Genomic DNA, 24,749 nt, shown 5'->3' with positions numbered 1-24,749 from the left:
CTGAGATTGTACAGCACCGGATCCCTCTTGATCCCGAGGCCCGACCTGTCAAGTAGAAACTCAGAAGGATCCGCCCTGATTGGGCCATTAAGATCAAGGAAGAGGTCACCAAGCAAATTGATGCAGGCTTCCTGCTGGTATCCGAATACCCGACTTGGTTGGCCAACATTGTTCCGGTGCCGAAGAAGGATGGCAGAATTCGGGTCTGTGTAGACTTTAGAGATTTGAACAGGGCCAGTCCGAAGGACGACTTTCCCTTGCCGCACATTGATGAATTGGTAGATTTCACGGCAGGACACGCCTTGCTTTCGTTTATGGATGGCTTTTCAGGCTATAATCAGATAGTAATGGCACCTGAAGACCGGGAGAAGACTGCATTCACTACCCCGTGGGGTACATATTGTTATAGAGTGATGCCATTTGGGTTAAAGAACGCTGGAGCTACTTATCAACGGGCAGCAACCACGATCTTGCATGATATGATCCATAAAGAGGTCGAGGTGTATGTGGATGACATGATTGTCAAGTCCAAAGAAAGGGAAGGCCACTACACCGCCTTACAAAAATTCTTCCAAAGGATCAGAGAGTTTCGGCTGTGGTTGAATCCCTAGAAGTGTACTTTTGGTGTTACAGCAAGGAAGATGCTAGGGTTTCTGATTACACAAAGGGGCATTGAGGTCGACCCTTCCAAAATCAAGGCGATCTTAGAAATGCCACCACCGAGGACTGAAAAGGAGGTGCGAGGCTTTCTAGGTAAAGTGCAATTCATAAGACGGTTTATCTCTAAATTAACCTTGACTTGTGAACCACTTTTTGGTCTCCTGAAGAAAGGAAAGAAGTTCCAATGGGACGGCCGATGTCAAGCAGCTTTTGAACAGATCAAAGAGTATCTACAGAACTCGCCCGTGTTGTCACCACCAGAGCCGGGGAGACCGTTGATATTGTATCTTTCGGTAACTGAGACTACCATGGGCTGCATGCTCGCGCAAGAGTCAGAGGACAAAGTGGAAAGGGCCATCTACTATCTGAGCAAGACGATGCTGGATTACGAGACCCGCTATACACCACTGGAGAAGGCTTGTTTGGCCTTGGTATGGGCTACCAGGAAGCTGCGGCACTACCTGTTAGCTCACTCTGTAATGTTGGTTTCACGTTTGGATCCCATCAAATATCTTTTCGAGAAACCAGCACTTACGGGTAGGCTAGCTTGTTGGCTGCTATTGCTTTCTGAATTTGAGTTGAAGTATGTAACATGCAAGTCAGTGAAAGGAAGAGCAGTAGCGGAGTTCCTTGCCGATCACCCGGTTGTGGGGGATGAAGCGGTTGAGTACCTATTCCCAGATGCAGCCATTCTGTACATCGAGGATGAAACTTGGACGATGTATTTTGACAGAGCGTCAAACCAGTATGGATATGGGATAGGGGTGTTGTTGATAGCTCCTGACGATTCCCATATCCCTTTAGCATTCAAGCTCCAGTTCAAAGTCTCGAACAATGAAGCAGAGTATGAGGCATGTATTGCTGGCCTAGAAGCGGCCCTAGAACTAGGGGCAAGACGGTTGGATGTCATTGGGGACTCGAACCTTGTTGTATCTCAAGCAAAAGGAGACTGGAAAGTCAAAGAGGAAAGGATGATAATTTACCACCAAACCTTGGATTTGTTAATTCCTCGATTTGAGAAGTTAAATTTCACCCACCTAGTAAGAGAGAACAACAGGTTCGCCGATTCACTAGCAACTCTATCTTCCATGATAGACATCCCCGTCCGGAGTCCGGATGCGTCCGGTCATTATTGATCAGAAGTTTGCGCCAGCGTACGAGTCAATTTCCGCCATAGATGAGGCTCAAGACGACAACCCCTGGTATTACGATGTTTGGAACTTCTTGGAAAAAGAGACGTATCCACTAGGGGCAAATGCCAAGGATAAGAGGGCAATCAGAAGAATGGCTGTTCAGTTCATCATCTGCGGGGGTAAGCTGTACAAAAGGGGTCATCTGGGAATGCATAAGCTCTGTGTAGAAGCTGAAGAGTCGAAGCGCCTAATGGAGGCCATCCATGGAGGGGAGTGCGGTGCGCGCATGAATGGAGTAATGCTGGCCAGAAAGATCCTCAGACAGGGTTACTACTGGTCAACCATGGAGGAGGATTATATCGGCTTTGTTCGGCGATGCCACAAATGCCAGATCCATGCAAACCGTATGAACATCCCACCATCCAAGCTGTACAACATGACGTCCCCGTGGCCATTTTCCGTTTGGGGAATTGATGTGATCAGAGCTGTTGCCCCGAAGGGGTCGAATGGACATGAGTATATCCTGGTAGCGATAGATTACTTCACAAAGTGGGTCGAGGCCCAATCATACGCGGTGTTGAAGGCGTCGCACGTCGCAAAGTTCATCAGAAACAACATCATCTGTCGCTATGGGGTACCGAACGAGATTATTTCGGACAATGGATCCCACTTTAAGAAAGAAGTGGTTGACTTGTTGGAAAAGTATAACGTGGCTTTTCATAAGTCATCTACGTACCGGCCGCAAACCAACGGAGCAGTTGAGGCCGCCAACAAGAACATCAAGCACATACTGCGGAAGATGGTGGAAACCTACCGAGATTGGCCAGATAAGTTGTTGTTCGCTCTGTGGGGCTACAAGACTTCAATTAGAACTTCTACCGGAGCGACTCCGTATTCGTTAGTTTATGGAATGGAGGCCGTTCTACCTATCGAAATTGAAGTTCCGTCTTTACGGGTATTGGCTGAGTGTCAAATAGCTGAGGCAGATTGGCAGCAGAGCAGGTTTGAGGAACTCATGCTCTTTGACGAGAGAAGGCTGAAAGCACTGTACCACGTCCAAAGTTATCAGCGTAGAATTACTCAGGCTTTCAACAAGAAGGTTAAGTCCAGAAATCTAAGGGAAGGGGATTTGGTGCTCAAGGACAACCGAGCTCCCATCCACGACCCGAGGGGCAAGTTCAGACCCAATTGGACTGGTCCCTACATCATCAAAGCTATCTGGTCAGGTGGAGCTGTGGTTCTGATGGACTTAGATGGCTTGGAATTCTCCCAACCGATCAACATGGACAAGTTGAAGAAATATTACCCTTGAGAGGCTCGCTAGGCCGAAAACCCGAAAGGGCGACCTAGGCAAAAGTTAGAGCACAAAAAAAAAATTAGAAAATATAAAAACTGAGCTCGCAAGGCTGAAAACCCACAAAGGGCGGCTTTGGCAAAAGTTAGGGCGCAAGAGGAGAGTGAAAATACTCGAGCGAACCTAAGCCTGAACTACGTAAGGCTTGATTCCCATCCTTGGGATACGTAGGCAGCTTCATCCTGAAGTTCAGCCATAACGCTTCCCTGATCAACTTTGTCCATTTGATCATCTCAGTCATCTTTGTCTGTCAGCATCCGTTGGAATCTCCAGTGCAGTGCCACTCAGACTAGGGGCAACTTTCAATTGCTGTGCAGTACTATAATGCTCTTCAGACTACGGGCAACTTTCCAATTGCAGGGATCTGGGGTTGTGCATCTCAGTGACAGATCTCAGGCGTGTCCAGTTCTGATCCACATCAAAAATGTTTTTGAGAAGTTTTAATAAAGCCGATTTCGTTCAAATAATCTTTTTACAACTTTGACCATTTTTGGACCAAAAACGGAAAATTTTCAGTACCACAACTTTCAATTTCATTGATTTCAAAACAGAGTTCTCCTGCTCTTGCATACAATTGAAGTTGCTTTTTATTACATTCATAAAGAAAACTTGAAAGTACTAATAAAGCAATAAATCTGGGGCATAGTCAAGTCAGGTGTTCCTGCGCCCCCTCCCAGAGCTGGTCGAAGCCTCTGATGACAAGCTGGGCCCAATCTGTGCTTCTTCGTTGAGCCAATCCACGCACTTGTCAGACAAAGTGCAACTGAAAGTAAGAGCGGGGGCCAGGAGTTCTCTCATCCTCCACGCGGTGGCCTGCTAAGCAAGCTGTGCGCCTCGGGCTGGGAATGCAGCAGGATACTCTATCCCCTCTGGCGGGCAGGTCTGATCATGGCCAAATTGGCGTCGAATCCGAAATGGGAAATAGAATACACAGTGAGTGAGACCAACCAATTGAATCCCAGTCTGCCAGGGCATATTGTAACTCATTGCCGGAAGGTTCAGCCAAGGGCACCGCCAAGCAATACGGTCTGCGGACAAACGGCACATCCAAGCGAACCACCATCCCTCATCTAAGGCATTGACTAGACGGTGCTGGAAGAAGTAGCCGCGAGCTGAATATGCTGGGCAAGAGTCCACAACCTGCAGTTTGTCCATCAACCATACCTGGGAAGGGATGAAAAATGGGAGAGTAAAGAATAGAGAGATGTACGATGAGAGAAAAAGTGAGAATGGGGTTTTGTGAGAAAAGACCGAGCTTGAGGGCCGAGTGATGTAAGCAAAACATAAGTGCGAGATTGGGTGGGAAACATTACCTGTAGTAGTATTAGAGACCGAGCATCACGCATGCTGAGTCCACACATTTGCCCTAAGGATTGGGCATGGCCAAAATTAAGTTGGGGCAGAAGATCCTCGTCGCGCTCGGACTCCATTAAGGTTCGGAAATCTTCAAAGGTAGGACATATCTCTTGCCCGGCGAAGCTAAAGACATGTGTCACCGGATTCCAAAACCTTGCCGCGACATGAAGAAACGGGAGGTGCAATGGGGTGCGACCCAGAGTGAATAGTGCATTTATGCCAAAACCCCGAAAATTCACTTTTTCCGAGCCATCCAAGCTAGCAATCCAAGCTGTGAGATTTTGAGCAAGAAACTCTTCCATTGGAGCAAATCAGTGTGAAAATGAGAAAAACTACGAAGCTGGGATCTTTTGTAGGAGATAAGGTTGAGTGGGGGACAGGTGTCAACATTCTGGTGATCCCCTCATTTAGTGCCGGCCGGCCAAACTTTTTGCCGACCGGCCATAATAGTTTGCCGACCAAGAAATTTCATGGCCGGTAGCCATTCCTTGCAGCCGGCGGTCTCTACTCCAAGCCGATGGGCTTCCTTCTGGTTTCCTAAGCTGTTTATGCTAGGCATTGGGGAACTCCATCACCTTCGATCCCTCCCCCGGTGATCGATTCTTGCGAAATCACGTCTGTCTGCTTAGAAAGTGAGTGAACATTTGCTTATCGAGTTGTTTTCCGCTCTCCTTGAGTTTTTGATTTGTTTATCGAGTTGTACTCACGCTTGTTTGGTCCTATTATGCCTTTGTACATTTGCTTATCGAGTTGTATGTCGAGTCACTACCTAATTATTACGATGCGAATACTCGCTGTTCAAAATGAGGTCGATTTCGTTCACATTGTGGTGTGATACCTTGCGATGCGATGCACAGAAAGTCCACAAATGCAACATCTTTTGAACAAAATGGATTGTTTCATTCCCATCACGTGTTTTGCAAAATGTGTATTTTTTTTAGAAAAAAAATAAAACTTGCCCGAGGCAGTGCAATGTGCTTAAACTACCAGTAAAAAGGAAAGTAAAGCATAGAGTGACAAGGTAGCAAAGTATCAGAGTTGATACCAGTGAAACTCCCCTTGCGGTTAACGTACCTTCCGCACCTCTGTTCGGGTCAACCACGTCGTTGGACGCCTTCATAATGCGGGAAAGCACACCTTTGAAACATGAACCTTCGAGTTGACCTCAGGCCACAACTTATGCGAGCAATGCTCGATACGTGCGAAGAATGTCCCGCCCTGTATCTTTTTCATGCCTTGTGAATCCCACAAATTGTTTCAATCATGCTGTGTAACAGTACCTTTCATTACCTATGCAGACCGCATGTTTTGATTACGTAGACCGCATATTTATTAATTTCATTACCTGCGTAGACCGCATGTTTTGATTGCGTAGACCGCATATTTATTAATTTCATCACCTGCGTGGACCGCATGTTTTGATTGCGTAGACCGCATATTTATTAATTTCATTACCTGCGTAGACCGCATGTTTTGATTGCGTAGACCGCATATTTATTAATTTCATTACCTGCGTAGACCGCATGTTTTGATTGCGTAGACCGCATATTTATTAATTTCATTACCTGCGTAGACCGCATGTTTTGATTGCGTAGACCGCATATTTATTAATTTCATTACCTGCGTAGACCGCATGTTTTGATTGCGTAGACCGCATAATTGTTAAATTCATTACCTACGTAGACCGCATGTTTTGATTGCGTAGACCGCATACTTGTCCATTTCACTGCCTGCGTAGACCGCATGCTCATAATCAATCTTATTGCTGGCGCAGACCGCATACACATCTGTACCTTCACAGCATTGTTATGCTTCCCACTTGCTTTGCGTCGTCACGCATTCCGAATATACTATTATGAATGTTCCTAACAATATTATACCTGTTAAGTTTGTTTTCTTTGCAGGCATGATATTGTATGTACGGTTCATTTGAGGCTGGTGCAACCAGACGAGCCGCACAGGTATTGTATCCTCCGAGTGAGACGTATTGAGAATTACATAATTCTCTTACATCCTTTCTGCATTGTAGTGTAGTTTGGTATATGCTAGCTTAAAATTGTCGCATGTGTGCTTCATTATAGCTTTCTTTGCATGATCATAAGCTATGCCCGGCTCTGTGCATTGTCTTGCATTTTGCCCCTGCCTTCGGGCGCATATCTTGTTTGTCTTGCATGTTTGTCTGAGTCTTCGGCCTTGTTAAAAATGGGTCGTCTCTGGGCTTTGACATTCACTCCCGTCATTATTATGACTTTCGAGTTCTGTCAAAGAGGGGCAACTGTAGACACCCCATTTTTTATCGTCCTTAAGACTTGGACATCACCGCTTGGAATACTCAGTGATTATCCATGTTTGTGTTCGTTTGGAGTTCCCGGAAGTCTCGGCTCGCGCGCCCTGCCTCAGGATCTCCGAACTTGACCGTTTAGTGTCTGGTTTCACACCGAACACTTATGTTTTGCCTTGGAGGGGTAGGGAATGCCTTGTGAGGCATCCCCACACACCACCGGCAGTGGCTAGAGGCCACCGGCTGGTTTTTTTCGGCCATCGGCACTATTTGTTGCCGGTCGGCACATTTTATTGTCGGTCGGCATAGTTTGTTGCCGGTCGGCACTTTTTTTTGTCAAAATGACATTTTTGGGCAGCCGACCACTATTCATCTACTTTATGGAGATATTTTGTGCCAGCTGTGATAGCTGGCAGCAACTCTGCCTCCCTCCATACACGTGTATGGAGGGATCTCCCTCTAACCAAGCTTGTTGTATAAGCTTTGCAAGAGGGAGTCCTATAAGAGGAAGGCTCTCCTCTTTGATCTAGGTTAGAGACTTGGAACCAAAAACCAGAGCTTGGAGATATAGATACATCCTATCTCTATACCTCCCTCTCTCTCCTCCTTTGTGTGTGATTTTTGGCCCAAAAGTGTGTTTTTACCTTACTTTTGCACCATTACACACACTATTACACCTAGCTCCGAGATTGAGGGACTTGGGGGTTTGATTCTTGAGTTTTTGGACTGATTTTGATCAAAAGAAGAGGGCTGGACCATTTGTTCTTCAAAGGTTCTTCAAGGGTGAGCATCTTGCTTTATATTCCCCAAACTTGCAGTAGTTATTTACCTATCTTGCTTGCTGATTTAGCTTTTGTGCATAGCATGAAAAAGGTTTATATTTTCATGCTTTAGAACTTTCATTAAGGTTGTCTTGTAGTTTGAGTGCAAACTCACCTTGTTAGGCCTTATTTGGCCCCTTTTGTTGCCTCTTTGGTAGGGCTTTGTTTACTTCAGTGTTTTGATCTCTTCACCACTGAAAACCAGTGTATTTTTAGTGGTGAGGAAGATGGTTTGAAGTCTTGCATAGGGGAGGGACACCCCTCTCCCTTCATTGTCTTGTTTCCTTGAGTTTTGGCCCAAAAGGGTAACATGCATGCTTGCTTGTTCTTTTGCCTTATTTCAGAACTTTTTGGGTGTTTTTGGGTCATATGGGATCTCTTTTTTTGGCCGGATCTATGGCCCTTTGCATGCTTAGTATACTTGCTTCATACTCCCCCATTTGGCCTAGAATCGTGTCTTGTGTTTGGGCCTTAATTCTTGCATGTGTTGGCTTGGTTCCATGAAGATCTTGGCTTTATTTTATCATGTTTAAAGTCTGTTGGCCCTTCATTTCAGTCATGCTTGCATAGTTTGATGTCATCCCTTTGTGTTTTGGCTTGTAAGCCTTGAGCATTTCGACCTCTAACATGTATAGCTTGAACCATCTTCATGATATTGGCATCATTTAGGACCTTATTTCCGCCCAAGAATTATGCTTGTATGTGTGCATGTATGGTCTCTTTCATGCCTTGATGGTGCGCTCTTTTATGCCTACACATGGGCCTTGGTGCATATGCCTTTTTGGAGCTACTTTAGTTGCCATATTAAGGATGTTTTTGGACTCCATTTTTGCATGTGAAAATTCTGTTTTTACTTGTCTTGATCATGCCATGAGTGGTCATGTTGGTGGGAGTAAAATGCCTCTTTTTGTACCTTAACCTTAGGACCTTTGGATTGCTTGTTGGCATGAGCATTGGCCCACTTTTTGGACACTTTTTGCCACTGTTTTGAGGTGGGTGAAGGTCTGCCCCTTTACCATTTAAGGCCCTCTTGCATGCTTGTCTCATGTTTGTTTCATGATTGTTTCGTTAATGTGTAGTCCCATGGTAACTTTATGACAAATTGGTCCATGTTTGCATCACATTGCATGCTTAGCATTGCATATTTGTCATGATAGTTCCATAACATTTGCCACGACTTGAACAATTGGCATCATGTTGCATTTGAACCATGTTTGCATAACATGCATTGCATTGCTTGGTTTGGGGTGTCAAACCAAGTGTGAGTATTAAGGAGTGTTCACACTACAAGTGATGAAACACGCCTTAACTCTCGGTCGCCGGGGCCTTTGACTTTGACATGATAAGGCTTTGGATCTCATTTGTATGTTGCATGCATCTTTACATTAAGTGGCAAATTTGATCCCTTGGGTTATCATGCACCATTGATGGCTCGAGGATCGAAGGTCATACTTCCTTGAGTTCAAAGCATGATAGGAAGCATGACCATGCTCACATGTGCCTGAAAACCCCATGCCATGCACTGTCTGTTCTCTGTTTGCTGTCAAAACTGTCTTCTGCAAGAAGTTTTTACCGACCGGCAGAATTCAGTGCCGGCCGGCAATCTTTGAATGGCCGATAAATCAAAACAGTGCCGATGGAAATCCTGGACTGCCGGTGGGAATTCTGTTAAGCCGGTGGTACTCTGCAACATTCAAGGAACCTGTCCTAGGGTTTTGGCGATTTTCAGAAAGACAGGGCAGTGTAAACAGAGGTGGCACAGATATGGTACGGGTTTTTCAGGCGAGCCGGGTTTCGAGCACGCATCATTCGCGCATCCCGAGGCAGAGGCTGCGGCCACCCTCTTCTTTCTTTTGCATTCTTTCTTTTTAATTAATTAGAAATTCTGTAATAATTTTATTTGCTTATTATTTGGGACTGTAATATTTATTTGTATCCTCCGAGTGAGGGCAATTGTGTAATAAGTGTGTGTGAGTGTGTGTATGTCTTCCAACCCCACGTCTTCCTTCCCTTTTATTTACCTGCTTATGATGGTAGACTAGGGCATATTTAATTTAGCATACCTTATGCTATGCATGCGTGCATCCATGCATTTGTATTGCATGCATTGGGCTCGGTACATCATGCTAACTGCATTTGTATTTCAGTTCCAAATTGAATACGTGCATCAAATTGATCGCATTTCATATGCCATGCTTAGGTTAGCCGAGTCTATCTAATTGCATCCTGTATGTGTTGCATTAGGCAATTTAACATGAACTAGGACATGCATGTTTGCTAACTAGTTTATTATTTTGGCACGGAGTACGATGTAAGTATTTTTGCTTTAGCATCCCGCATGCGTGTGAGTGTTGCCATGACAGTATGCTTGCCATGTGGCTAAATGCTTATCTGATAAACTGATTGAATGCCTGTGGGTGAAGGTTGGATTGTTTGAGTTGGAAGAACTCATTGAAATCCGTGTTTTAGTCTACTTGCAAGTAGCAAATTCCAAAGCACTTTTCAAAACAAACGGATATGCAATGCTTATTTCCAAATTAGGCAATTTAGTCTATACTTGTTTGTTGCGCGCATAACATAGTAATTCTAGGCTAATAAATGGAATAAGAACACATAACGTTTTCAAAAACGGATATCATAGTTAGTAGAGGCCGGTCTTCGGACTGGGCGAAGGGGGGTGCTCATAGCTGACCTTCCCCGATCGTACCCAAGCTCCCGAGCCGAGACAACTCCGGTGATGACGGACATGTGGCCTTCGGCACCGAGTCAGGGTTTCCTAAATTTCCCCATTAAAAAATATTTAGGTGGCGACTCTGTATCTGGCAAAGTAGTCCATGTTTGGCACTACTTTTTCAAAAATCTGTTTCTCAAAACGATTTGCCAGATTTGGACTCTTTGGTTCAGATTAAGAACCGCGACAACAAAATCGAGAGTCCGAACTGTAGTAGCGAAGCCCCCCCATGCGGGCGCGTCTACACTTGGACGGAGCATCAAACCAGTACGGGTATGGGATAGGGGTGTTGCTGATAGCACCTGACAATTCCCGTATCCCACTAGCCTTCAAACTCCGGTTTGAAGTCTCGAACAACGACGCAGAATATGAGGCATGCATTGCCGATCTAGAAGCAGCCCTGGAACTAGGGGCAAGACGATTGGACATCATTGGGGACTCGAACCTTGTTGTGTCTCAAGCGAAAAGAGACTGAAAAGTCAAAGAAGAAAAGATGATAATGTACCACCAAACCTTGGACTTGTTAATTCCTCGGTTTGAGAAGCTAAACTTTGCTCATCTGCTAAGAGAGAACAACAGGTTCGCAGATTCACTAGCAACTCTATCTTCCATGATAGACATCCCGTTTGGAGTCTGAATGCGTCCAGTCATCATTGACCAGAAGTTTGCGCCAGCATATGAATCAATTGCTGCCATAGGTGAGGTTCAGGACGATAACCCCTGGTATTACGACATTTGGAACTTCTTGGAGAAAGAGGCGTATCCATTAGGGGCAAATGCCAAGGATAAAAGGGCAATAAGAAGAATGGCAGTTCAGTTCATCATCTGCGGAGGTAAATTGTATAAGAGAGGTCATCCGGGAATGCATAAGCTGTGCGTTGAAGCTGAAGAATCAAAACGCCTGATGGAGGCCATCCATGAAGGGGAATACGATGCGCATATAAATGGGGTAATGATAGCGCGGAAGATCCTCAGACAGGGTTACTACTGGCCCACCATGGAGGAGGATTGTATCGGCTTTGTTCGGCGATGCCACAAATGTCAGATCCATGCAAACCGCATGAACATCCCGCCGTCGAAGCTGTACAACATGACTTCGCCATGGCCATTTTTAGTGTGGGAAATTGATGTGATCGGAGCAGTTACTCCGAAGGGGTCAAATGGGCATGAGTTCATCCTGGTCGCGATAGACTACTTTACAAAGTGGGTCGAGGCCCAATCTTATGCGGTGTTGAAGGCGTCACACGTTGCAAAGTTTATCAGAAACAACATCATCTGTCGTTATGGGGTCCCAAACAAGATTATTTCAGATAACGGTTCCCACTTCAAGAATGAAGTAATTGACTTGTTGGAAAAATACAATGTGGCTTTTCATAAGTCATCCACATATCGGCCGCAGACCAATGGAGCAGTTGAGGCCGCCAACAAGAATGTCAAACACATACTGCATAAGATGGTGGAAACCTACCGGGATTGGCCAGATAAGCTGCCATTCGCTCTGTGGGGTTACCAGACTTCAATCAGAACTTCTACTGGGGCGACTCCACATTCATTGGTTTATGGGATGAAGGCCGTCCTACCAATTGAAATTGAGGTTCCGTCTTTGCGAGTACTGGCTGAGTGTCAGATAGCCGAAGCAGATTGGCAGCAGAGTAGATTTGAGGAATTCATGCTCTTTGATGAGCGCAGACTGAAAGCACTGTACCATGTTCAAGGATATCAGCGCAGAATTGCCCAGGCTTTCAATAAGAAAGTTAAGTCCCGAAATTTGAAAGAAGGAGATTTGGTGCTCAAGGACAACCGAGCTCCCATTCACGACCCAAGGGGCAAGTTCAGACCCAATTGGACCGGTCCCTACATCATCAAATTTATATGGTTAGGTGGAGCTATGGTTCTAATGGACCTAGATGGCCTAGAGTTTTCATAGCCGATTAATATGGACAAGTTGAAGAAATATTACCCCTGAGAGGCTCGCTAGGCCGAAAACCCAAAAGGGCGACCTAGGCAAAAGTTAGAGCATAGAAAATTTGAAATTATAAAAACTGAGCTCGCAAGGTTGAAAACCCGCAAAGGGCGGCCTTGGCAAAAGTTAGAGCGCAAAAGGAGAGTGAAAATACTCGAGTGAAACCAAGCCTGAACTACGTAAGGCTTGATTCCCATCTTTGGGATACGTAGGCAACTTCATCCTGAAGTTCAGCCATAAACTTTTTCCCCGATCAATTTTGTCCATTTGATCACCTCGGTCATCTTTGTCCATTCAGCATTCAAGAGTTTCGGTAGTGATCTCCGGTACAGTGCTATTCAGACTAGGGGCAACTTTCCAGTTGCTGCGATCTGGGGTTGTGCATCTCAGTGACAGATCACAGGCGTGTCCAGTTTTGATCTATATCGAAAATGGTTTTGAAAAGTTTTGATAAAAGTTGACTTTGTTCAAAATAATCTTTTTACAACATTAGACCATTTTTGGACCAAAGCGGAAAATTTTTAGTACTAACAACCTTCAATTTCATTGATTTCAATACAGAGTTCTCCTACTCTTGCATACAAATTGAGGTTGCTTTTTTCATCACATTCATAAAGAAAACTTGAAAGTACTAATAAAACAATAAATCTGGGGCATAGATAAGTCAGGTGTTCCTGCGCGCCCTCCCAAAGCTGGTCGAAGCCTCTGATGCCAAGCTGGGCCCAATCTATGCCTCTTCATTGAGCCAATCTATGCACTCATCAGACAAAGTGCAATTGAAAATAGAAGCGGGGCCCAGGAGTTCTCTAGTCCTCCACGCTGTGGCATACCGAGCAAGCTGCGCACCTCGGACTGGGAATGCAGCTGGGTACTCTATTCCCTCTACTGGGCAAATCTGATCATGGCCGAACTGGCACTGGAACCGAAAAGAAAAGTAGAATATGCAGTGCTCCAAGCCAATCAACTGAATATCGATCTGTTGGGACATGCTGTAGCTCATTGCCGGTAGGTTGAGCCAAGGGTACCGCCAAGCAATGCGGTCCGCAGACAAGTTGAACATCCAATCGAACCACCATCCCTCATCAAGGGCATCGACTAGATGACGTCGGAAGAAGTATCCGCGAGCTAAGTATGCTTGACAAGAGTCCACAACCCACAACTTATCCATCAGCCACACCTGGGAAGGCATGAAAAATGAGAGAATAAAGAATAGAGAGATGTACGTTGAGAGAAAAGTGAGAAAAGGGTTTTGTGAGAAAAATCGAGCCTGGGGGCCGAGTAATGTGAGCGAAATGCATATGTGAGATTGGGTGGGAAACATTACTTGCAGCAGTAGCGGACTCCCCGTGAATCTAGTCGTCTCTCGGCGATAAAAGGCGTCCAAGCCCATCAACGTCTCAGCCAAAGTCATGGCAATACAGCTTTTGCCCTCTTTTAAGCCTTGGGCAACCTCGATCAACCAGACACTAGACCCTTCGGAGCCTAAGGCAAGCAAAAAGTAAGATAGCATGCACAAACAGAGGGCGTGTCGCCGAAAGCCCTGCCAATGATGGTCACCGTGGTCACCGGCATCAGAAAACCGGCAAATCAAACTCGGAACATCCAGCATTCCATCAAAAATCAAGGGGCAAGCATCGTGCATTGTGATCCCACACATTCGCCCTAAGGCTTGGGCGTGGCAAAAGCGAAGCTGAGGCAAAACTTCTTCATTGCGCTCAAATTCCATCAAAGCTTGGAAATCTTCGAAGGTAGGACACATCTCTTGCCCGCCAAAGCTAAAGACATGTGTTACCGGATTCCAAAACCTTGCTGCGGCATGGAGAAATGGAAAGTGCAGTGGGGTACGACTCAGAGTGAATAGTGCATTTATGTCGAAGCTCCAGAAATTCAGCTTTTCCGAGCCGTCCAAGTTGGCAATCCAAGCCATGAGATTCTGGGCAAGAAACTCTTCCATTTGGAGCAAATCAGTGTTGAATTGAGAAAAACTACGAAGCTGAGGCCTTTTGTAGAGGATAAGGTGGGTGGAGGATAGGTGTCAACATTCTCGTGGTTCTTGCCACTTTTGGACGGCCAGCCATAAATAGTGCCGACCGACCACCATGTTTGGCCGATCGGTTAGTTATAATGGCCAGGGGCCATTTATTGTGGCCCCTGACCTCTTTATTTAGCTGGTGGCATTCCCTCCTATCCTCAGAGTTGTCCATCTGCTGAAAATGCTGAAAACTTGTGACTGGTTCCACTTCCAGTGTCTTTAGTGATTGATTTTGCAGAGTCACGCCTATTGGCTTATCGAGTTATTGTATATTTGCTTATCGAGTTGTATTTCACTCCCTTTAAGTCTTTGCTTTGCTTATCGAGTTGTGCTCGCACTTGGTTAGCCTATCAAGTTTCTTTGTTTTCCTTATCGTGTTGTAAGTTGGTTCACTACTTGATTATTACGATGCAAGTGCTTAATTTTCAAACGAAGTTCAATTTCATTCACATTGTTATGTGATGCCACGTGATGCGATGTGTAGAGAGTACAAATGTAACACCTTTTTGAACAAAATAGCTGTTTCATTTCCATCATGTCTTTGCAAAAATACACAGTCTTGAAAAAGTAAAACCTACCTGAGGTAGTGCAATGTGCTTAAAACTAACAGTAGTAAAGGAAAGTAAAGCAAAAGGAGAGCAGGGCAGCAGAGTGTCTGGATTAATACCGGTGGCCTCCTCTTGTGATCGATGCACCTACCGCGCCTTTGTTCAGGTCAATTATACGGTTTGGCACCTTCATTACTCGAGATAGTGCAAGAAAGTGCGCTTTGGAATGTTAACTGGTCTTCGTGTTGACCTCGAACCATGTCTTCTGTGTGTGATGCTCGGTGCGCGCAAAGTGTATCCTTTCCAGTATCCTTTTATCTGGCAAGTTCCGTATGTCACTGTAATAAGCACGCTCGTTACGCGTCTTGCTTTCAACAAATGCCTCGTCTCGATTTGGTTGCACCTCAGCGAATGCGAGTAGCATGCCTTCACTATACTTATGTTGAACATGTGTTCATACCTTGCTTGCTTTACACATTGCATGCGTTGTCACGTTATGATTTACTTACATGTGTTCAAGTTCCCTTTTTATACACATTGCATGCGTTGTCGCGTTATGCTTTACTTACATGTGTTCAAGTTCCTTTTATACACATTGCATGCGTTGTTGCGTTATGCTTTACTTACATGTGTTCAAGTTCCTTTTATACACATTGCATGCATTGCCGCGTTATGCTTTACTTACATGTGTTCAAGTTCCCTTTTTATACACATTGCATGCGTTGTCGCGTTATGCTTTACTTACATGTGTTCAAGTCCCCTTTTTATACACATTGCATGCGTTGTCGTGTTATGCTTTACTTACATGTGTTCAAGTTCCCTTTTTATACACATTGCATGCGTTGTCCCGTTATTCTTTACTTACATGTGTTCAAGTTCCTTTTATACACATTGCATGCGTTGTCGCGTTATGCTTTACTTACATGTGTTCAAGTTTCCTTTTTATACATACTGCAGGCGTTGTCGCGTTATGCTTTACTTACATGTGTTCAAGTTTCCTTTTATACACATTGCATGCGTTGTCACGTTATGCTTTACTCACATGTGTTCAAGTTCCCTTTTATACACATTGCACGCGTTGTCGCGTTATGCTTTACTTACATGTGTTTAAGTTCCCTTTTATACACATTGCATGCGTTGTCGCATTATGCTTTACTTATATGTGTTCAAGTTCCATCTTCACGCATTGTGCACGTTGTCACGTGTTCTTTACTTACATGTTTTTGCGCGTTCACAGCATTGTTATGCTTGCCCCGAGTCGCATTGATACACTTCCCGCTCGATTTGCGTTGTCACGCACTTTCAATTACATTGTCATGCATGTTGCTAACAATATCGTACCTATTAAGTTTTCTTTCTCTTTCAGGCACGATATTGTATGTACGGTTCATTTGAAGCTGGTGCAACCAGACGAGCTGCACAGGTATTGTATTCTCCGTGTGAGACGTATCGAGAATTGAATAATTCTCTTACATCCTTTCTGCATTGTAATGTAGCTTGGTTCTTGCTTAAAACCGTTGCATGTTATGCTTCGTTATAGCTTTTTTTGCATGATCATGAGTTATGTTCGGCTTCTTGCATTGTCAGTTGCATTTTGCCCCCGCCTTCGGGCTCATATCTTTATTGTCTTGCATGTTTGTCTAAGTCTTCGGCCTAGTCAAAAATGGGTCGTCTCTGGGCTTTGACATTCACTCCCGTCATTGTTATGACTTTCGAGTTCTGTCAAAGAGGGGCAATTGTAGACATCCCATTTTTGATCGTCCTCAAGACTTGGACGTCCCTGAGGGTGCGAAGAGGCTTGTTAGCTTGGACATCCCATCTCTTAACTTGCTTGTTCTGTGCTTGGTTTTGCACCAAGGGCTTGTGTTTTGTGCTTCTGAGGGTGGGAAGAGGCTTGTTAGCCATCCCTGAAACCCACCAGCCGTGGTATGCTGCCACTGGCGTTGTTTTTTCCTCTACCGACCAAATGTTTGGTCGGTCGGCATTCTCTTAGGTGTATCGGCCTTTTCTTGTGGTCGGTCGACCATTTATTTGGTCGATGGACTCCAATTCTGGCCGATATCTCCTTTTCGCCTTTTTTAGGCATGGCGCATGCCAGCTGTGCCAGCTGGAGTGCACGGACTTGTCCTCCATACACGTGTATGGAGAATTTGCCCCTTTTGCACCCTTTTGTTCTAAGCTTCTTGGAGAAGCTTTCACCCTTTGCTCAAGCTTCTTGAGGAAGCTTGGACCTTAGTCTTAGCTTCCTCAAGAAGCTTGGACCTTTGAGTTAGCTTCCTTAAGAAGCTTGACCCCCTTTGACCCTTTTGTATTAGCTTCTCTTAGAAGCTTAGACCTTTGTCTTCCTCTATAAAAGGAAGCCTTCCTTCTCCCCAGCAGAGGTTCAGCAAATCAGATATATATAGCATACATATACACCACTCTCTCTCTATATCTTCCTCTCTCTCTTCATTTGTGTGTGTTAGAGGGCCTAAAAGGGTGTTTTGTTCTTAGTTTTGCACTAAAACACCTAGTATTACACCATACTTCGGTTTTGGAGGTGTTGAGAGTTTGTTCTTGGAGTTTTAAGTTGGTTTTGATCAGAAAAAAGAGGGCTGGACTTGCTGTTCTTGAAGTGTTCTTCAAGGGTAAACATTATTGCTTTATATTCCCCAATCTTGCACTAGCTTTTAACCTACTTTGCATGCTATTTTGAGCTTTGTGTATAACTGATAAAAACTCTGATTTTTCATGCTTAAAATGTTTCATTAAGGTCTCATTTGTGTTTCGGGCCGACCTCCCCCTCTTAGGCCTTGTTTGGCCCCTTTTGTGCTTTCTTTGGTTGAGCTTTGAATACTTTTGTGCATTGGCCTTCTCACCACTGAAATCCAGAGGATTTTCAGCGGTGAAGAAGAGGTTTTGAGGTCTTGCATAGGGGAGGGACACCCCTCTCCCTTTGCGTCTTATTTGTTCATGTTTTTGGCTCATAAATGTAGCATGCACGCTTAGTTGTTCTTAGCTTCTTTTCAGAGATTTTTGGGTGTTATTTAGTCATATTATGCCTCTGTTTTTGGTTAGATTCATGGGCCATTACATGCATCATACACTTGCTTAGTAATCCCCTTTATTGTCATAACATGTGCCATGCATTTGCCCCTCCATGCTTGCATGTTCTAGCTTAACTTCTTGAAGCTTTTGGTCATATTTGATCATATTTGCCATGTTTGGTATAGCCTCTTTGCATTTTGGGTTGTTTCAGTGATTTGGAATCACTTCTCATGCTATTTCAGTCCATAATCCATGCTTGCATGCTTGCATTCATCATCCCTTTCACGCCTTAAAGAGTTGTTCTTTTATGCCTTCAAATGGGTCATAGTGCATGCCTTTTGTTTAAGTCATTTGGGCTGCCATATTAGTGGGTTTTGGGGTGTATTTTGATGCATTGAAACTCTGTTTTTGTTTGCACAATCCATGCCATGTTGGGTTGGGGTAGGTGTAGAGTAATGCTCCCTTTTGTGGCCTTGAACCCTCCTTTGTTTTGCACCTATTTCTTAGCATGTTTTGACCAAGATCTGTGCATGCTTTAGTCTTGTTTTGGAGTGCCTTAGGACTGATTTAGGTCATTTTGGTCCTTTGCGGTTTGGTTGACATAGCTATGGTTTGGACCCCTTTGTTGGTTTCAAGTTTTGGTCATTGTTGCATGCCTTACTTGCATGACATGGTTGATTTGGCATCATGCTCTATACATTTTCAAGGCTTAATATGTTAGTCAAGCATCCATGTTTGTCATCATGTGAGTGCTGTTGAAACTTGCCTTTCATACCTTAGCCTTAGGCTCATTGGTTTGCATGTTTATTTTGCATGATTGGCATCATCATTTTTGTACTTTTGGCCACTGTTTTGGGGTGTGGCTGAGGTTCATCCATCTTAGTGTAGATCCATGGATCATGCATTTGCATCTTGTAGCATGCTCACTACATTGTATGATTGTTGCATCCTTGTAGTTAGTGCATTGTTACATGCTTATCACTTTGCCTAGTCGCCTATCTAGGTTGCATTGTAGCATTGCATGCTTGGCACATTGCACACTTGCATGATAGGTTACATTGCATTTGGCATGTTTTGTACCTTAGCATCATGTACATACTTGAGCCACGTTGCATACATGCATTACATTTTGCTTGGTTTGGGGTGTCAAACCAAGCATGCGGAATGGAATGTGTTCGTGCTCAAAGTGACGAAACACGTCTCAATCCTCGGTCACCGATGCCTTTGATCTCAACATGATAGGGCATGTACCACTCATGTGTTTTTGTTGCATTCATTTGCATTGACTTGCAAGCTTAGTACTTTTGGCCATCATGCATCAAAATGCGTGATTGGTGGCTCGAGTACCGAGGTCCACACCCCCTTGAGTCCATAACATGATAGGGAGAGTGGACATGCACACAATTTCTTGAAAATTCCATGCCATGCCTTGTCTGTCCTCTGCTGCTGTCAAAACAGGATTCTGCAGGAAGATTTGGTCGACCGGCTACCTACAGTGCCGACCAACCAAAAATAATTAGCCGATGGATCAACAATTGGTCGGTGACCATTTATCAATGGCAGGTGATCTTATGCCTTGGTTGGTGGCATCTCACAATGCTCAGGGAGCAATTCAGAGGCATCTCCAGGGTTTTCACAGTCCGCAGAGGTATAGGACAGTGCAAACAGAGGCAACAATGGCATGGCAGCGGGCTTCCGGGCAAGGCAAATTGAGCATGCATCATCCACGCATTTCGAGGCAGAGCTGCGGCGGTCTCTTTTAGTTTCATATTTAGGCTGTTTTTGTAATTAATTTGTTAATTAATTAGAAGTTTTGTAATAATTAATTAGCTAGGATAGCTGGTTCGCTATTCGGTTTGTATTATTTTTTCGAACCCTCTGAGCGAGGGCAATTGTGTAATAAGTGTGTGTGAGTGTGTGTATGTCTTCCAATCCCCACTTCTTTCTCCCTTTTACTTACCTGCTTTCAATGGTTAGTATTAGGGGATATTTAAATTAGCATACCTTATGCTATGCATGCGTGCATCCATACATTTGTCTTGCATGCACTGGGCTCGGTGCATCATACTAACTGCATTGTATTTCAATTCCAAGTTGAATACGTGTTAGTTGTAGCATCATCATATGTCATCTTAGAATAGCCGAGCCTATTGTAGTTGCATCTCGCATGTGTTGCATTAGCCATCTTAACATGAACTAGGATCATGCATACGATTATTAACTTGTTTCTGTTTTGGCTTGGAGTACTCGGTAAGCATTTATGTTTTAGCATCCTTGCATGAGTGTAAGTGTTGCCATGATAGCATGCTTACCATGAGGCTATGTGCTTATGTGTTATAACTGCCTGAATGCCTGTGGGTGAAGGTTGGGTTGCTTGAATTGGAATAATTCGTCAAAACCCGTGTTTTAGCCTACTTGCGAGTAGCAAATTTCAATCCATTTTCAGAACAAACGGATGTGCGATGTTTTGTTCTAATTCAGGGAATTCAGTCTGTACTTGTATGATGTGCGCATCACATAGTAATTCTAAGCTAATAAACCGGAATAAGAGTACATAATGTTTTCAAAAATCGATATCATGGTTAGTAGAGGCCGATCTTTGATCGGGCGAGCGGGGGGTGCTCATAGATGACCTTCCCCAATCGTACCCAAGTTCCCGAGCCGAGGCAACTTTGGTGATGACGGACACATGGCCTTAGGCAAACGAGTTAGGGTTTCCTAAATTCCCTCATAAAAAATATTTAGGTGGCGACTCTGTATCTGGCAAAGCAGTCCATGTTTGGCACTTCTTTACAAAAAATCTGTTTTCAAAAATGATTTGTCGGATTTGGACTCTTTGGTTCAGATTTAGAACCATGACAATTTGAGTCCTGAATTGTAGTGAGCCCTAAGCGAACGAAACGAGATTTCCCTCCCGGGATGTTCGGGGACGTCAACATAATGTCTCCAAAATTTCAAAATATGTAGATGACAAAACATTTGTCCATGTGTGTACATGTGAGTGTGTTGATATATGTTTGCGTACCTACCATGCCTTGATCCTTACTCCATTTGTAGTTCCCGTTAATATAGAATTCCCCACATATACTTGCTCTACTGTTTCATAAATCTCCATGTTTTGTCCTAAGCTTCCCACACTAGAGTGATAGAGACAGGAAAAGAGAGTTGAATTTTTTTGTTTATATTGAGAAAACAATAGAAACACATGTACCAAATGCAGTGTTAACAGTATTGCAGTCATCTTATATAGGAGTTAACATGTAACGCCCTCAAAATAAACCTTATAAACTAATCATTTGTGACATCCATAAACATAAGAGAATAAAACATATTTCCATTCATCAGAGTATTTAGTACAAAAAGTATTACATGTTGACAACAAAAGTAAATGCCCTACAGGCTTACAACTTTCCAAGTCAACACTTGGTTTCAACAAAAGAGAGTTCTAACTCTTCACATATTAAGCCCTTGGCTTGAATTACATGTAATACGAAAGATAATCACAAAAATAAGCCTTCAGCTTCTAAACCTCCCAATTTACATCCTTGGAGGTGGCATATCACCTGTACCAGAAAATGATGCCCCATATAGGGTGCGCCAAAGCCCAGTAGAGGTATGCTAAACCAAATATGAGCAACAACTAAAACATTAGCATTTGATAAATGTTTAACTCATATAAAAAAACGTACGTCTCTTCTATAACCAACCTATATTCAAAAATATATTTCAATCCCTTTCCGTTTCATTATCCAAATCAATTCATAGATATGGTTCTCCGTTTATCCAGACAATTTTAAATGAGACTACAACTCATACTATCAACATTTCAATTATAATCAATTCAAAATAAGACTACAACTCATAATATTAACACTTCAATACTTCAATTCAAAATGAGACTACAACCCATATTATTAACACTTCAATACTTCAGTAATCTACGTTATGCAAACGTAATTACGATTTCGGGACTTTCACCCTGGACACTCCGACCAACTTAGTTTTCAATGGAGTCCATCCCCTATCTTCTCCCAAATAGGTTTGGGAGTACATCCCCTATCTCCTCCCAAACAAGATACATATGCAATGTATTTAAACAAGTCGTCATATACAATGACCAATTCGCTGACATATTCAATGTTATAATCCACTCGTCATATTCAATGACATATTTCAATAGACTAGTTTCAATTTCTCTAATCATCATGCAATTCTACAACACTCGTGACTATCCTCCACTGATAGTCCAAAGCAGTTATTTCTAAACAGATAATAAATTCATCAAACAGATAAATTATCAACATTTCCATAGGTGTGTGATTAATCAATCTAACTACACCATTCAATCCCGCAACTTCCCAATTTCATGATTTTTAACTCAATTTCATATTTCCATAACTTTCCCAAATTAATTATACAAATTAATTATTTAATTTCAATTAGGGCTTTAATCCCCTTATTCTCAAACATTGCCCCCAAGGCCAATTTCACTCATATTACATAAACAATCCCAATTTCATGTCTCTCATACATATTAAGCCCAAACATGGAAAACCCCTCTTTTCAATATTTCAAGTTTCAAACCCTAACTTCCCAAAACTCTCGTATTCCACCATTTATTCAAAATAACCAATATTTATGTCAAAACTCATAAGAAGGAGTAGATCATCCCTACCTCAAATGGACGGACTCAAATGAGAAAGAGAGGAAATTCGAAGGTGCTCCAAACACAAGCTTTTTCGGATCAAAGTGAAGCCCACACCAAGCTCTACCTTTCTTACAAAGAGACGAGGGTAGAAGACCACTAGGACTAGGTGTATTTGTAGAGAGAAGGTGTAAGTAGAGAGAGAGAGTGCCGATCTAGGGTTTGAGATGAAAAGAAGATTAAAAAGTGAAGTGAAAAGAAGATCAAAAAGCCCACACCAAGCTGTACCAATTCCAATGTACATACATTACAATTCCATAACATATGCAATGTTAAAAACATTCAACGTATACAATGTTAAATTAAGCTCATTTCTTTGCAACATATGCAACATTAACAATATTTCCATAATCAGAAAACATATACAATGTTCTTAGAGTTCATTACAAAACAAAATTCTCCATATGAGCTCAAACATCCACAAATAGGTCCGGATATTTCTCTCGGACCTCCAATTCACGTTCCCAAGTAGCCTCCTTAACCCCGTGATGTTTCCACAATACCTTAACCAAGGGAATCGTCTTGCCTCGCAAGACTTGATCCCGCCTATCCAAGACCCTCACCGGTCTCTCCTCATACGAAGCATCATCATCTACCTCTAAGTCAGTCCAATTCAATACATGCGATGGATCTGGCTCGTACTTCCGAAGCATACTAACATGAAACACGTCACGCACTCTGGACAACTGCGGCGATAAAGCTAAACGGTATGCAACCTCCCCAATCCGCTCAAGGATCTCAAAAGGTTCAATAAACCAAGGGGACAACTTCCCACTCTTCCCAAACCTCATCAAATCCCGCCTAGGTGATATTTTCAAAAAGACGTGATCACCCACCTCAAATGACAAAGGCCTCCTTCTATGATCGGCATAACTCTTTTGGCGAGTCTGGGTTATAACTAGCCTCTTACGGATAAGTGCCACTTTCTCCGTCGTTTCTCGCACCAACTCCGGGCCCAACAAAGGTGCATCACCCACCTCGGCCTAACACATCGGAGACCTACACGGTCGGCCATACAAGGCCTCGAACGGTGCCATACCAATGCTCCATTGGAAACTATTGTTGTAGGAAAACTCCATTAAGGGTAAGTGCCTCTCCCACGACCCACTAAAGTCAAGGACATAGCCTCGAAGCATATCCTCTAGAATCTGAATAGTATGCTCGGACTGCCCGTCTGTTTGAGGATGGTAAGCCATGCTAAAGGTCAACTTTGTGCCCAAGGCACTCTGCAAACTCTGCCACAATCTAGCAGTAAAACACGGATCTCTATCAGAGATGATCGACACTGGGACCCCGTGCAACCTCACTATGTCCCAAATATACAAATCGGCAAGATAATCTACCGAATCTCTCACGCGCATAGGAATAAAGTGTGCCGACTTAGTCAACCGGTCCATTACCACCCAAATGGCATCACTACCCTGCTGAGTCCTCGGAAGACTTACAACGAAGTCCATCGTGACATGTTCCCACTTCCATTCGGTTATAGCAAGGGTTGCAGCAAACCCGCTGGCCTCTGATGCTTGACCTTCACTTGCTGACAAGTAAGGCACTTAGATACAAAACCAACCACATCCTTCTTCATTCCTCTCCACCAAAACTGGCGACTCAGATCACGATACATCTTTGTGCCTCCCGAATGCACCGCAAGGCTTGAATGGTGAAACTCTTGGAGTACTTCCTCTCGGCAAGACTCCGGCACAAACAAGCGGTCTCGGTAGCTCACACTCAAGTCAGGGCACATAGTCAAGCCCTTGTCTACCTTCCCACTAAAGATCTTCTCTTGGAGGGATTCTACCTCAAGGTCATCTCTTTGTGCCTCTAACACTCGATTCACAAGTGTAAGCTGTGCAACCACAGAAAACAAGGCTGTAGACTCAACAAACTCACCTAGAAATAAGTCGAACTCGCCAAGTGCTCCTAACATCTCCCATTCCCTGATGGCAATACAAGCCACATCACCAATGAACTTCTTACTAAGGGCATCAGCCACAACATTAGCCTTTCCCGGATGATAATGCAACTCGAAGTCATAATCCTCTATGAACTCCATCCACCTCCTCTGCCTCAAATTCAGGTCCTTCTGTGCAAACAGATACTTCAGACTCTTATGATCTGAGAACACCTCGAATCTCTCA

Source organism: Camellia sinensis, chromosome 7, assembly GCF_055761805.1.
Source record: "Camellia sinensis isolate YWXY chromosome 7, ASM5576180v1, whole genome shotgun sequence".
Classification (NCBI taxonomy): Eukaryota; Viridiplantae; Streptophyta; class Magnoliopsida; order Ericales; family Theaceae; genus Camellia; species Camellia sinensis.
Note: the sequence above shows the minus strand (reverse complement) of the source record.